Raw genomic sequence first — 14,471 nt, 5'->3', positions numbered from 1 at the left:
TTCAGGATCTAATTCTGATTGAATATGTGTTTAATAGTACTTAAGGTACCTTAAAATTAAGTTTGTTTCCATAAGTTTTCTTTGTAGAGTTTTTTGACAGAGTCGAACTGGGGACTATTTGGCGGGAGTTTTGAAATGTTTGTATTTCAGAGTTATTAGTTTTATGTTAAGTAAATGGGGTTTTTTTGCACCTGATTATGTGTAGTCTCTTTTATTACATCCCTATAAAGGTCACTGATCACTTTTAGAGCACTGAAATTGCAAACATTAGATATTATAGGTATTTTTCTAGCCTGCGCCTGACAGTCACATTGTATGTGAACTCGTTAGAACCGATATTGTATGTGACGGAGGGTTAAGAAATGAAGGCGTAGACAGAGGATAGAAATGTTACTCACAAAGAGGCAACCCACTTGCTGGTTCCAGCTTGGAATTGCAAGTCAACAGCAGTTGGCTTGTACCTGCAACCCTGTACAGAGATTTCTGGCATTCTCTTCTGAAGTTCTGTGGTTTCTCTGGTGCTCTCCCTGTGGCTCTCTGAATGCAGCACAATATATTCTCTCAGTATTTGTTATAACCCCACTATCTGATACCTCTGTCTAACACAGTAGGGTAGCTACAGGGGGGGCAGAAGGGGCGGTCGCCCCGGGCCCCGCGCTCTGAGGGGGCCCACCCGGAGCTACACTATTGTAACTGTAGCGGCGTAAGCAGCACGCAGCTACAGTTACACTCCAGGCAGAGCAGGGAGACTCGATGTCCCTGCACTGCTTGGCGGCCGCTATGGGGCCCCTGAGCAGGAGGTGGGCCCCCGGTGCCAGCATCGGGCCTCCCCATCATTCACCGCAACCGCGAGCTCAGTGATGGGAGAGGGAGTGATGCTCCCTCTCCCATCAGTCCCCATAGCGTCCTCTGTGTCTGACGTCACTGACGTCATCACTTGGCACCTGGCCCGTTGTGCTGAAGATGTGTGCAGGCCAGGCGCTCAGAGCAGTGGGGGAACCAGGAGGAGAGAGAGGTGAGTATTGTGCTTATTTATTTTTTTTATGGGGGGATTATGCTACAGACTGCCTATGGGGGTGGGGGGATTATACTACAGACTGCCTATGGGGGGTGGGGGGGATTATGCTACAGACTGCCTATGGGGGTGTGGGGGGATTATGCTACCGACTGCCTATAGGGAGGTGGGGGATTATTCTACAGACTGCCTATGGGGGATGGGGGGATTATGCTACAGACTGCCTATGGGGGTGGGGGGATTATGCTACAGACTGCCTATGGTGGGGTGGGGGATTATGCTACAGACTGCCTATAGTGAGATAAGGGGATTATTCTACAGGCTGCCTATGGGGGGTGGGGGGATTATGCTACAGACTGCCTATGGAGGGTGGGGGGAATTATGCTACAGACTGCCTATGGGGGGGTGGTGGGATTATGCTACAGACTGCCTATAGTGAGATAGGGGGATTATTCTACAGGCTGCCTATGGGGGGGGTGGGGGGATTATGCTACAGACTGCCTATGGAGGGTGGGGGGAATTATGCTACAGACTGCCTATGGGGGGGTGGTGGGATTATGCTACAGACTGCCTGTGGGGGGATTATGCTACAGACTGCCTATGGGGGTGGGGGGATTATGCTACAGACTGCCTGTTGGGGGATTATGCTACAGACTGCCTATGGGGGGTGGGGGGATTATGCTACAGACTGTCTCTTGGGGGATTATGCTACAGACTGCCTATGGGGGGTGGAGGGATTATGCTACAGACTGCCTATGGGGGGTGGGAGAATTATGATACAGACTGCCTATGGGGGGGTGGGGGGATTATGCTAGAGACTGCCTATGGGGGGTGAGGGAATTATGCTACAGACTGCCTATGGAGGGGTGGGGGGATTATGCTACAGACTGCCAATGGGGGGTGGGAGGATTTTGCTACAGACTGCCTATTATGGGGATTATCCTACAGACTCTGCCTATGGGGAGTGCATTATACTATATTGAGGACCATCTGGCGCATTATACTATATGGAGGTTATTTAAACAGTGTGGGGATTACAGTTAGGGTCATACAGTGTGGGAGATTATGTGGGGTCTTTGCACAGTGTAGGGGCCATCATACAGTGTGGGAGATAATGTGGTTTCTTTGTATATTGTGGAGGCCATCATACAGTGTGGGAGATAATGTGGGTTCTTTGTATAGTGTGAGGGCCATCATACAATGTGGGAGATAATGTGGGGTCTTTGCACAGTGTGGGGGCCATCATATAGTGTGGGAGATAATGTGGGGTCTTTTCACAGTGTGGGGGCCATCATACCGTGTGGGAGATAATGTGGGGTCTTTGCACAGTGTGGGGGCCATCATACAGTGTGGGAGATAATGTGGGGTCTTTGCACAGTGTGGGGTTCATCATATAGTGTTGGAGACATCAGTTTGGAGGCCACTAAGGGGTCAGTATACTGTGTGTTGGATACTATACAGTGAGGGGGCATTATACTGTGTATAGGAGAGCATCATACTGTGTATAGGGGAGCTGTACATGGGGGGAGACTCAGGACATTATTAAATGTTAAGTAGGCACTTATCGTTATAGGGGAACTCAGATTATTATGACTGTCAGAGGGGCACACAGAGGGCATTATTACTTTCTAGGGGGAAAAATGTGGTCACTGTTTTCTAGGGCACTTGCACACGGCATTACTATATTCTAGAGCAGGGGTCTCAAACACGCGGCCCGCGGGCCGCATGCGGCCCCTGAGGCTGCTTTATGCGGCCCGCAGGCACAGACCCCTTGACGATCCCGACCTGGTCCAGGAGGAGCCGCCGACAGCAGCGCTGAATTGCCGCACAGAGACTGTTTCCCAGCACTGTATTTCCAATGCCAGCCGCTGGCCAATCAGAGGCCAGCAGCTGATATCTGCGTGTCGGCGCAGCGAGTATGACGTCATTGCCATATGCAGATGTCAGCTGCTGGCCTCTGATTGGCCGGCGGCTGACATTGAAAATGCAGTGCTGGGAGACAGTCTCTGTGCGGCAATGCAGCGCTGCTGTCGGCGGCTCCTCCTGGACCAGGTCGGGATCGTCAAGGGGTCGGACTCTGTGGTGCCTGCGGGCCACATCTGCAGGAAGGCCGCCGAGGGAACGGAGGACAGGTGAGAATCATCTTTTTTTTTTTTCTATTTTATGTGTGTGAAGAACAGCACAGGGGGCACAGAGCCACAACATGGGGACCAGGATGGGGCACATAGCCACAAGAGGGGACCTGGATGGGGCACATAGCCACAAGAGGGGACCTGGATGGGGCACATAGCCACAAGAGGGGACCTGGATGGGGCACATAGCCACAAGAGGGGACCTGGATGGGGCACATAGCCACAAGAGGGGACCTGGATGGGGCACATAGCCACAAGAGGGGACCTGGATGGGGCACATAGCCACAAGAGGGGACCTGGATGGGGCACATAGCCACAAGAGGGGACCTGGATGGGGCACATAGCCACAAGAGGGGACCTGGATGGGGCACATAGCCACAAGAGGGGACCTGGATGGGGCACATAGCCACAGGATGGGGACCTGGATGGGGCACAGAGCCTCAAGATGTGGACCTGGATGGGGCACAGAGCCTCAAGATGTGGACCTGGATGGGGCACATAATGGGGACCTGGATGGGGCACAGAGCCACAAGATGGGGACCAGAGCCACAAGATGGGGACCAGAGCCACAAGATGGGGACCTGGATGGGGCACATAGCCACAGGATGTGGACCTGGATGGGGCACAGAGCCTCAAGATGTGGACCTGGATGGGGCACATAGCCTCAAGATGTGGACCTGGATGGGGCACATAATGGGGACCTGGATGGGGCACAGAGCCACAAGATGGGGACCAGAGCCACAAGATGGGGACCAGAGCCACAAGATGGGGACCTGGATGGGGAACATTGCCACAGGATGGGGACCTGGATGGGGCACATAGCCCCAAGATGGGGACCTGGATGAGGCACATTAGTACAAGATGGGCGCCAGGATGGGGAACGTTGCCACAGGATGGGGACCTGGATGGGGCACATTAGTACAAGATGGGGACTTGGATGGGGAACATTACTACAAGATGTTTTCCATTATTACTATATGATGCTAATTGTAAGAATATTACTGTATGTGGCCAATTGGGGGAAATAAAATTGTAAAAAAAATAAAAAATAAAATAAAGCATGAAAAAATATTGGGCACTAAAAATGCTGTTTTATATGTAAACTAAAGTAAACACAAAAAAGTGCACGTTTATTATCGCCACATCCATAACGACCCAAGCCATAAAAAAATAAACACGGCAAAAATGTTCAAAAGGTGTACACAAAAAAAAATGGTATCACTAAAAATGTCACATTGAACAAAGAATGCGGCCCCCCAAATTAAAATTTTTTCCATGTGCGGCCCATATACCCAGCCGAGTTTGAGACCCCTGTTCTAGAGGCTTGTTTTACCATCTTGGGAGCACACAGCAGGTGCAGTAATATGGACACGTACAGCAACAGAGGCTCAGTATTGGGGTATCAGCAGGAAGAGATGTTTGTGCAGGTTGGGAATAGATGGGGACTGGGCCTGAAATGTGAGGAGTCAAATGTGTCTTTGTTGTGATCTCTGCCGATCTGAGACTCTGAGTCCTGGATGGAGAAGTCGTTGTGTCGGTCTGGGCCAGATGGAAAAGACGGGAAAAGTGAACAATTTAATCAGAAAGAACGTATATATAACTATGCTGTGATCTCTTATATGTTCTGCAGGACTGGTATCTAGCAATATGTCACCATATGGCGGTAATAGCAGTGCTGGTCTTTGTATAGAGATTATTTTCAGTAACAGCGCTGTCATCTGCTGAGGTTTTCCTACATCCACTATCAGGGTGCGCCACTATTTTTGAAATCAGAGTTACCTGCTTAGGGGCCCACTCAGAAGTTTCGCTCCCCCTGAACCAAAACCCTAGCTGCGCCTCTGGTCTAGCAGCAATGCACTGCTGCATCTTGTTTGGCCATTTTGTGCACTCATGGGGCCTGCTGCCTATCTGTTAGTGCATATCAGCCGCTCACAATCAGGCATGAGTCTGTTCGGTGTCTCTATGATGGCAAGTTTCCTTACACACCCGCTCAGCATATACACTCCCTGTGTTGTGGCTATTTCATTTGTATCTTGTGGGTGGCTGAATGTCATCTTTTTAGCGATGCACTCTTCACTCATTGCAGTAAGCCTCTCTGTACCCCTCTATAGTGCCAATCCTTGCATTGTCTATCAGTAAAGGTGGTATTTTCATGATTATCTGGGATGATGTAAAGCTAAATCTTCTTTCATATTTCTTCATAGTTTTATCTAAAGCCCATGTGCAGCACTTTTTCTATAGCAATTGTTACTCCCCTCACTTGCTACCTGACTATGGTACAGGTGATTCTCTGCTGCACCCTGTCCTCCTACTGCCTGGCTGCACTGTCTGTATCTATCTGACTTATACTGGTGAGAAACAGTAACTTTGTATGCCTGCTCTGCTGTAACTCCTTTACCCTTTTAGGGAAAGTAAATGCACATATAGTGCTGAACTCACAATGCCCTTGTATTCAATTATGCAATTTATGCAACAATGTTTTAAATGGTATTTATCTGCAGATTACCACTTTGGCTGCAAGTAAAAACTGTTTTATTTCTGTATTTGCTGACAAGGTTCCCTTTAAAATCAGACAGATTTGTTAAAACTTTAATTAATGAAATGAGAAATTTATTATATTGCTCCTTTAACCAGTTTTTGTCTAAGTTTCAATACTATGACTACTATGCATTCATTCAATTTTCTTGCATCACTTTCCTTTCATCTCCCTCAAAATATCATGAAATAATTGGACTGAACTCAGATACATAGTACGTTTGATAAAAAATACCGTTTTTTTTTATTTATGACAAATACTCAATTGACAGTGTCCAGAACAAACAAATATATACCTGCACCAGTTCTTGTAAGTACCAAAAAGTTCTAAGCACCTGAAAAGCTGTAGGTGCTAGTTTGTCCCTATTCAAAAGTTTTGTCTGCTGGTCTGGTGAAGGAAACAAAGTAATTTCCCCTACACCGGAGTCTGTTGCTTGCTATTATTGCCCTATATTTTGATTTAAAAGGGTTAGAAATAGCTTAAAACAGAGAAATATAATGGGATCACAAACATCTGGGACATATATTTGGCACCTCCTAAAAAATAATCTCCCATTCTGCCTTCTAACCTCTCAGTCAGGTCAATCCATTTCCAAGATGGATCGAGCGAGCCAATACCAGACCATATGTACGGGGTGTCACTAACCCAGATGGTTTCCAGTACTAGCATTGAGCATGGTTCTGTGACTGTGCTGTTATAATATCAGCTTGCGTTCAGTGACATCTGCTGTATGATGGGATATCGGCCATGCTGCAAACCACCTTGGTTTTCATACCGGATTCCTATATTTCTGATTGCTGGATCAGCATGTCCATGCACTAAATTTGCATGCGACACAGAGGACCACGACCACGATAGAGTGTACAGATGGCAGGACAAATGCACCTCAAGGAATCCCTCAACCAGATCTAGTACCAACCAATCCACCTCCGGTTCGGATACAGACCGACGGGACAACTTCACCACCTCTTCTCATTTTTTAGCTTACCGAAAAAGGCAGCCTCGCTGCAGAAGACCCCACGAGGCAGCAGGAGGAAGCACGGACTTCAACAGGGTGACCCGCTCCCAACCCCAACCGCATCATTAGTGGTAAATATTTCCTCCAAATCTCTAATCGTTGCACAACTGTCAGTTTTGCAGAAAAGCCTATCTTTTTAGATTTATACAAGAAACCCAGAGACAGCAACAGACTCCTACATTTCACCAATAACCATCCGGTCGCTATGAAATGTTCCATCCCCCAATCCCAACTTCAGCGGGTTGATAGAATTGTCAGTAGTAACCAATTACGCTTACAGTGGAAAAAAGAGATTGCCAGAGATTCACAGAAAGGGGTTATCCTCCTGAGAGCCTAAAACAAAACTAAACAAGCAGTCAGTCATCCTCTACAGGCCGCATTCCCTTCATTCACATGTTCCACCCGTATGCATACATCTTACAATCCGACGGCACTGGAATATTCTACATTCGGCTTATCCACACATCCCGAAATTTGGGTTACCCTTTCTACCATGTTTTAAGCAGGCACCTAACTTTAAGGATTCATTAGGTCGAGCCGATGTGGGTCCCTCGAATCCGGTGGCCTTACAACGCTTACTCCATACCTCACGCAAAGGGACTTTCCTATGTCTACAGTGCCACCAGTGTAGCAATGTGCTGCGAGGGGACACCATTTAGAGTCCCCATACAGGCAGACAGTATCTGGTAAAAGGTTTCTATACGTGTGACACCAGTTTCGTATATCCTTATCAAGTGCCCTTGTGGCTTAGCTTATGTGGGGGAGACAACGCAAGCCATCAAAAACAGGATATCCAAACATAAGTCTAACATAAGGTGTAACAATGTTCTACTCCCGGGAACCCCAACATTTTGTCACCATGGGGCACAATGTGTCCCAACTTCGATTACAGATAATTGAAAAAATGCCTCCTTCCAGAAGAGGGGGGGGGCAATCGGGTTAGCATGATGAAAAAGAGAGAAGCATTCTGGATCCATGAACTGCAGACTCTTACTCCTAAGGTTTTAAACAGAAATATGATTTATTGTCTTTTTTATAATGCGGTTGTGAAATAGTCATGGGACATATGGGAATGTCTATATGTTCATTATACTAACGAAGTGTATATCCACAGGTCAATATTATGCCATTCTTGCCCACTGTTTATTAACTCTTATTTTCCTTCCTTTCAGAATGATCCCCCTTCTTTATCCATCCTTTTCCTGCTTCCATATGGACACACTCTCCGTCACTCTGTCCGCATTGCGGCCACCACCACCGTAGGAAGCCTGGATCCTTCTGCTCCACCCACTTCCTTGTCCTGGAACGCAATCACTGGCTTTCATATCCCTGTGGACTGCAGACATGGCCCACACCTTCTAAAACATGCCCCACGCTGCCGGTCTGTCTTCTACATAGAGCGGTTTCACGCAACGTCACTTCCTGTGACGTTGCACATCCGGGACTACCGCTCGGTGGCGCCTCCTCCGATGTCACATCCTGTGACACCACACTTGTAGGGACACTCCCCCCCTCACCGTCCGGCCACGGGCAAGAGACTGCCAGCCTGTCCTATCCTGAGCAGTGATAGGCTCATGGCAGTACGGTGATCCCGCACCCAGGCTACTTAGTGGACACTCCACAACCCCCATCATGGCAGCCTACATGACGAGCGGTGGATACCGCGTCTCATGCCTATAGTATTCCTTCACATCGACTCCTTGGGGTAGGTTCCCTCTGTCTGTATCTTGGTGCCTGTTTCTGTATACTGTGCCTTTCTGGATATTGAGGTCTGGTCATTTTTCTCCACAGACTTAGTCCAGATACGGAGTCTATCCTGTCAGCCTATATCCATTCCCCTCACGCAGTCTGGTAGGTCCAGCCTCTACCTTTCCTATTTGAGTTTCTCAACGCTTTCAGATTTCAGCGCATTATCATTCAGTTTGCATCACATGACTATGATTTTTTGATTTTTCATTTTATGTTATTTTATTATCTGTACTTGTTCTAACATATGTAGTTTCTGTTATTTTGTATCACAGCACTTACTGAGGAAGGTCTGTTTCAACGTCTACCATTTTGTTGTGCTTAAACTGCATTTAAAATTGATGTAACTCATCCCACCTAAGTGCCCAATTTTACTTTATATATTGATTGACGGTTGACCTGACTGAGACGTTGGAGGGCAGAATGGGGATTGATTGACCTGAGAGGTTGGAGGGCAGAATGGGATTGATTGACCTGAGAGGTTGGAGGGCCAGTTAACAACTTGTAGAGCTGTTCTGTTCTTCGAATTATGGTCCACTGCTCTCTTTTGTCTGATGACTGTAAAAAAAAGAAGGGAAGAAAAATAAACATTGTCAGGTCCACTTGCCTACACATGTCTATACTGGCCTCAGTAACAATACATAGGCAAGGTGATTTTTCTTCTTGTCTTTTGTCAACTCAAGCTTTGTGAATACAGGATGGAACCACAATATATATGACCGGTGGTCCGTCATATCTGCAGATTATTGGACATTGGGTCCTAAAGCAAAGTCAGGAATGAGCTCTACTTACCATAGTGACAGTAAACTGGTCTGTGCAGGTGCAAACAGAAGTATAACTATAATTACGGAGGCTCTTCTCACATGAGCATATCATGGCTACATGCACGAGTCATGAGTAGAGATGAGTGAACCCGAACTGCAAAGTTCAAGGTTCGTACCGGACACCTAGAGTCTGGTGCTGAACACAGAATTCTCCCAAAAGTCTGCTTTAAAGTTCGGGAGTCCAGGGAAAAGGGGTGAGGAGGGGAGAGAGAGATTGGGGTCCCCAATGATTTCTATGGAGTTCGGGTTCAGTTCTGGTACCCGAATTAAACTTTGGACTAAAGTTCGGTCGAACCCGACGAACCTGAACATCAAAGGGTTCGCTCATCCCTAGTCATAAGTTTAAAGCCAATGAAAGGAGTGAATCCTGCCCTCTAAAATTAGAAACTTTTGTTCCATGGAAAGTCTTGATCTTCTCTTGATCTTACAGGACAGGATCTGATCTTGTGAAATGAGCCTTATGGTCATAAAGCAGATTTTTTCACACAATAATGAATGACATAATTGTCATTACTATGTCTGTGGCTATAGTTCTATAAATGTGATGATATTAATATTTTAATAAACGATAAGGGGTTATGCATCGTATGATTGTGCGTTTTTTCATAAGAATAAAACTCTTTTGTCACCACAAGACTGTTTATATAATAATCATTGAAAACTTAAGATGATACTGAATAGATTTTGTAAATCTTAAAATCATTCCATGAAAAATTATTTAAAAAAAAACACTTACTTTTTTTTCCTTACTCTGCCGCCATACTGCGGCAGCAGCAGCATACAAACGCTCTGAGGAGCCTAAGAGGAAGCCCAAAAAATTGGTAAATAGTATTTAAAATGGAGAACAAAGGACGGGAGGGTCAGTAAGTTTAGAAGTCGGGAGCTGAAAAGGGAAATGCTTTTCTCTCACTATGGGAAATGTAGAGTATCGGACTGAATTGGCAAAGGCCCACCAGTAACAGTGATTCTTTGGACCCACTGTTCAGCTACATGCAAAAATAACCTGAGCCTAGTAAACAAATTTACTTTTGCATCTATGTAATATTAATTTGGCTAGCTTGTTTAATGAATGATAAGATGATACTATTTTTCTGCACTACTCATTAGTACTTCTTCACAGGGGCCTACCGGAGAATTCTCCTGTTCTCCTGTGGGCCAGTCCAAGTCTGGATGTATAGATAGACATTTAAATATTGGTTTCTTCCATTAAAATATACTATACAGTATAACGATATAAAGGGAAGACACAATATTTTGAGCCCCAGTGTAACAACATATCACATATAACAACGGGGGAACTTTTACTTACTTTGGGAGACGTTGCACTTTTGCGTCATCTCTTCTGCTGCTGAAGAAATAGAAGAAATGATTAAAAAATCAACATTGTAAAATAATTATCGGGAACAAATCCTAGTCTCAAAAGGACACAGACAATAAACATAAAGTCTCTCCTATACTGTACATTTCTACATGATATAGATATATGGATATGACGCGCCCCTGGGCCTGTGTCGCGCTGCGTTGAGCACGCGGGAGCTTACCCGGAGCCGGATCTGTTGAGGGTTGTAGTCTCGTGGCGGTGACCCGGTCCGTGCCCAGGGAGTCAAACTGAGCGGCAATGTATCAGCGGTAGATGTTGGACGACTACGCCACCCGTTGAGTACAGCTAAGGAGCTGCTGCTGCAGGGCAGGCCGCTGAGGCCGGTGGTAGGATTGTGCAGCGTGATAGTATAACCCCCAACGGGAGGGGTATGGCCTCAGGGCAGCCGACGTGGATGATGGGGGTAGCAGGAACCACTCGGAGACGGTACGGTGTAGTTCAGGGTCTTTACTGGTGACAAAGATAGACCCTCCCGGAGTACTGGCTAGCGATTGGGGCCTGGTCAGTCCTTGAGCAGATGGGATCTCCCCTGGCCAGGCGGAGTTGTAGGCCTCCCAAACTAACTGTACTCTTCTGGCTACCTTGCTAGAGGCGGGTATAAGTAGCCCACGTCCCTGAGTGTACCGTGTGGTGCTCACCCGTATGGCCGGTGACTCGGGGCCTTCTAGTAGCTTCCGCTCCACGACGGCGGTGCTGGTCCCATGCGTGTGACCGTGCCTTCGGGTTTCTTGGCCAGAGGACCTGGAATCCCCTGCCTGACGGATTCTGCTGCTGGGTAGGAGTTAGTCCCCACAGCCTCGGACTCCGGGTCCGGTAAGAAATCTTCTCAGTCAGGGCGAGCTCTGCAGCTGCCAGCCCCTGACTCCTTGTAACACTGCTCCCACAGAGCTCCTGATGTTCTGTTCCTATATTTGCTTCTTTTCTCTGTCTCTACTTCTTCTCTACTCACTCACCCTGCCTCAGCCCTAGGTTTATATAGGGGAAGTTCTTCCCCTCCCAGGACTGGGCAGGAGGTGTGGCATGCATAGGATTCCTGACCAAGAGACCTCCCACCTGCTCTCAGACATAACATTGCTGTTACTGTGGAAACCAGATCCCTGGGGTGCCACAGATATATGTCATTACTAATTATTAGCTCATTGTATAAATATCACATTCACATGCATGGGGACTGATCTTCTGCCAGGATGAATCACTGAATACTTTTGCATCTAGAAGACAGAAATTAGGACATAAGGACACATCCATTTGTGGGAAGAGGTTAAAGTACCTACATGTTTTTTATTGTGCTGCTGCTCGTTCTGGTGATGAATTTTGGCTTCCACCATTTACGTTTTCGTCTTAAAAAAAATCCAAACAAACAAATTGAGATTCAGACAGTTCACATTATCATCCTGATCAGTCTATGAGGATATATACAGTGATATTGTCCTGTATAATGTCCGGCGCTTATATAACAATATGACGTCATCGTTCAAAAGTCCAAGGTCCAGGCTCGGTCTGGCCTGGCGGGGCGCCGGGAAATTTCCCGGTGGGCCCCGGGCCCCATGCAGAGGGAACTGAAGAATTAAAAAAAAAAAAAGTGGTCGTGGGCCCTTTAAGGGCGCGCGCACGCACTTTCACCGACGCGATGCCCAGGACAGTAGCGGGAGGGGCCTGGGAGCAGGAGAGCAGGGGCTGCACTGCAGCGTCACACTCAGCAGACAGGGAAGCACGTCTGCTAAACGTGACGTCACAGCGCGCCCTGCACTGCAGTCTCCCACATTAGGAGCGTGTCTGTGGGCTGGAGACAAGCCAAGGTACTGTAATATTTGTGTGTTTGTATGGATTTTTATGTATATGCTGCCTGCATGTGTGTGTGTATGCCTGTGTGTGTACAGTGTGTGTGTATATGCCTGTGTGTGTACAGTGTGTGTGTATATGCCTGTGTGTGTGTGTATATGCCTGTGTGTGTGTGTACAGTGTGTGTACAGTGTGTGTGTATATGCCTGTGTTTGTGTACAGTGTGTGTGTGTATATGCGTGTGTGTGTACAGTGTGTGTGTATATGCCTGTGTGTGTGTACAGTGTGTGTGTATATGCCTGTGTGTGTGTACAGTGTGTGTATATGCCTGTGTGTGTGTACAGTGTGTATATACCTGTATGTGTGTGTGTGTACAGTGTGTGTATATGCCTGTGTGTGTGTACAGTGTGTGTATATGCCTGTGTGTACAGTGTGTGTATATGCCTGTGTGTGTACAGTGTGTATATGCCTGTGTGTGTACAGTGTGTGTATATGCCTGTGTGTGTACAGTGTGTATATGACGCGCCCCTGGGCCTGTGTCGCGCTGCGTTGCGCACGCGGGAGCTTACCCGGAGCCGGATCTGTTGAGGGTTGTAGTCTCGTGGCGGTGACCCGGTCCGTGCCCAGGGAGTCAAACTGAGCGGCGATGTATCAGCGGTAGATGTTGGACGACTACGCCACCCGTTGAGTACAGCTAAGGAGCTGCTGCTGCAGGGCAGACCGCTGAGGCCGGTGGTAGGATTGTGCAGCGTGATAGTATAACCCCCAACGGGAGGGGTATGGCCTCAGGGCAGCCGACGTGGATGATGGGGGTAGCAGGAACCACTCGGAGGCGGTACGGTGTAGTTCAGGGTCTTTACTGGTGACAAAGATAGACCCTCCCGGAGTACTGGCTAGTGATTGGGGCCTGGTCAGTCCTTGAGCAGATGGGATCTCCCCTGGCCAGGCGGAGTTGTAGGCCTCCCAAACTAACTGTACTCTTCTGGCTACCTTGCTAGAGGCGGGTATAAGTAGCCCACGTCCCTGAGTGTACCGTGTGGTGCTCATCCGTATGGCCGGTGACTCGGGGCCTTCTAGTAGCTTCCGCTCCACGACGGCGGTGCTGGTCCCATGCGTGTGACCGTGCCTTCGGGTTTCTTGGCCAGAGGACCTGGAATCCCCTGCCTGACGGATTCTGCTGCTGGGTAGGAGTTAGTCCCCACAGCCTCGGACTCCGGGTCCGGTAAGAAATCTTCTCAGTCAGGGCGAGCTCTGCAGCTGCCAGCCCCTGACTCCTTGTAACACTGCTCCCACAGAGCTCCTGATGTTCTGTTCCTATATTTGCTTCTTTTCTCTGTCTCTACTTCTTCTCTACTCACTAACCCTGCCTCAGCCATAGGTTTATATAGGGGAAGTTCTTCCCCTCCCAGGACTGGGCAGGAGGTGTGGCATGCATAGGATTCCTGACCAAGAGACCTCCCACCTGCTCTCAGACATAACATTGCTGTTACTGTGGAAACCAGATCCCTGGGGTGCCACATTCCCCCCTAGTGAAATTTAGTACTCCGGGACTAAACATATTTTAGAAAAACATAACAAGATATAACAATAACAATACAATAAAGAAACACATAAAGGTGGTCACGGCATGTCCGTAACCGGGTGCAGTCTTTGAAGAAAGCAAGGTGTCCATTTCACCAAAACAGGGAGACGTAACCAGGTAGGGGTCTGTCCTGCCCCGAGTCCTTAACAGTCTTTAGTCCGTCCTGGGTTACGCTCCAACTATGTACACAGGATTCCCGGTAAATCCACCAAAGACTCCTATAAACAACTAGAAACACATAATTATACACAAGCAACAAGAAAAACAGGTAACCACAAATAAAACAATTTATACACTTCAAATCCTCCAACGTGCGGGTAACTGGCCTCTAGTGGCCCTAATGGACCTACGGAGCTGACTGTCTGGCCCTGAACTACAGGGTATAGGAGCTGTTAAGGGTAAACTGGGCAGCGGTCTACGGGCCCTTTGGCTCACTAGGGATATGGCAGGCTCAC

At 47.7% G+C, this 14,471-nt stretch overlaps 1 long non-coding RNA gene across 1 annotated transcript; it reads right to left on the bottom strand.

The window, feature by feature from the left end:
- Window positions 1–10,007: 10,007 nt before the first annotated feature.
- LOC141264207 (uncharacterized) lies at window positions 10,008–11,993 on the bottom strand. The gene is made up of 3 exons (XR_012319828.1): window positions 11,927–11,993; window positions 10,581–10,619; window positions 10,008–10,069 (listed from the first exon to the last, which is right to left on the bottom strand). It is a non-coding gene; the product is annotated as an uncharacterized lncRNA (long non-coding RNA).
- Between the last annotated feature and the right edge of the window lie 2,478 nt (window positions 11,994–14,471).

Source organism: Phyllobates terribilis, unplaced genomic scaffold (genome assembly GCF_046119375.1).
Source record: "Phyllobates terribilis strain yellow unplaced genomic scaffold, ASM4611937v1 Scaffold_4__5_contigs__length_816908805, whole genome shotgun sequence".
NCBI classification, from domain to species: Eukaryota; Metazoa; Chordata; class Amphibia; order Anura; family Dendrobatidae; genus Phyllobates; species Phyllobates terribilis.
The sequence above is the reverse complement of the archived record's forward strand: the minus strand, read 5'-3'. Positions and strand labels throughout refer to the sequence as shown.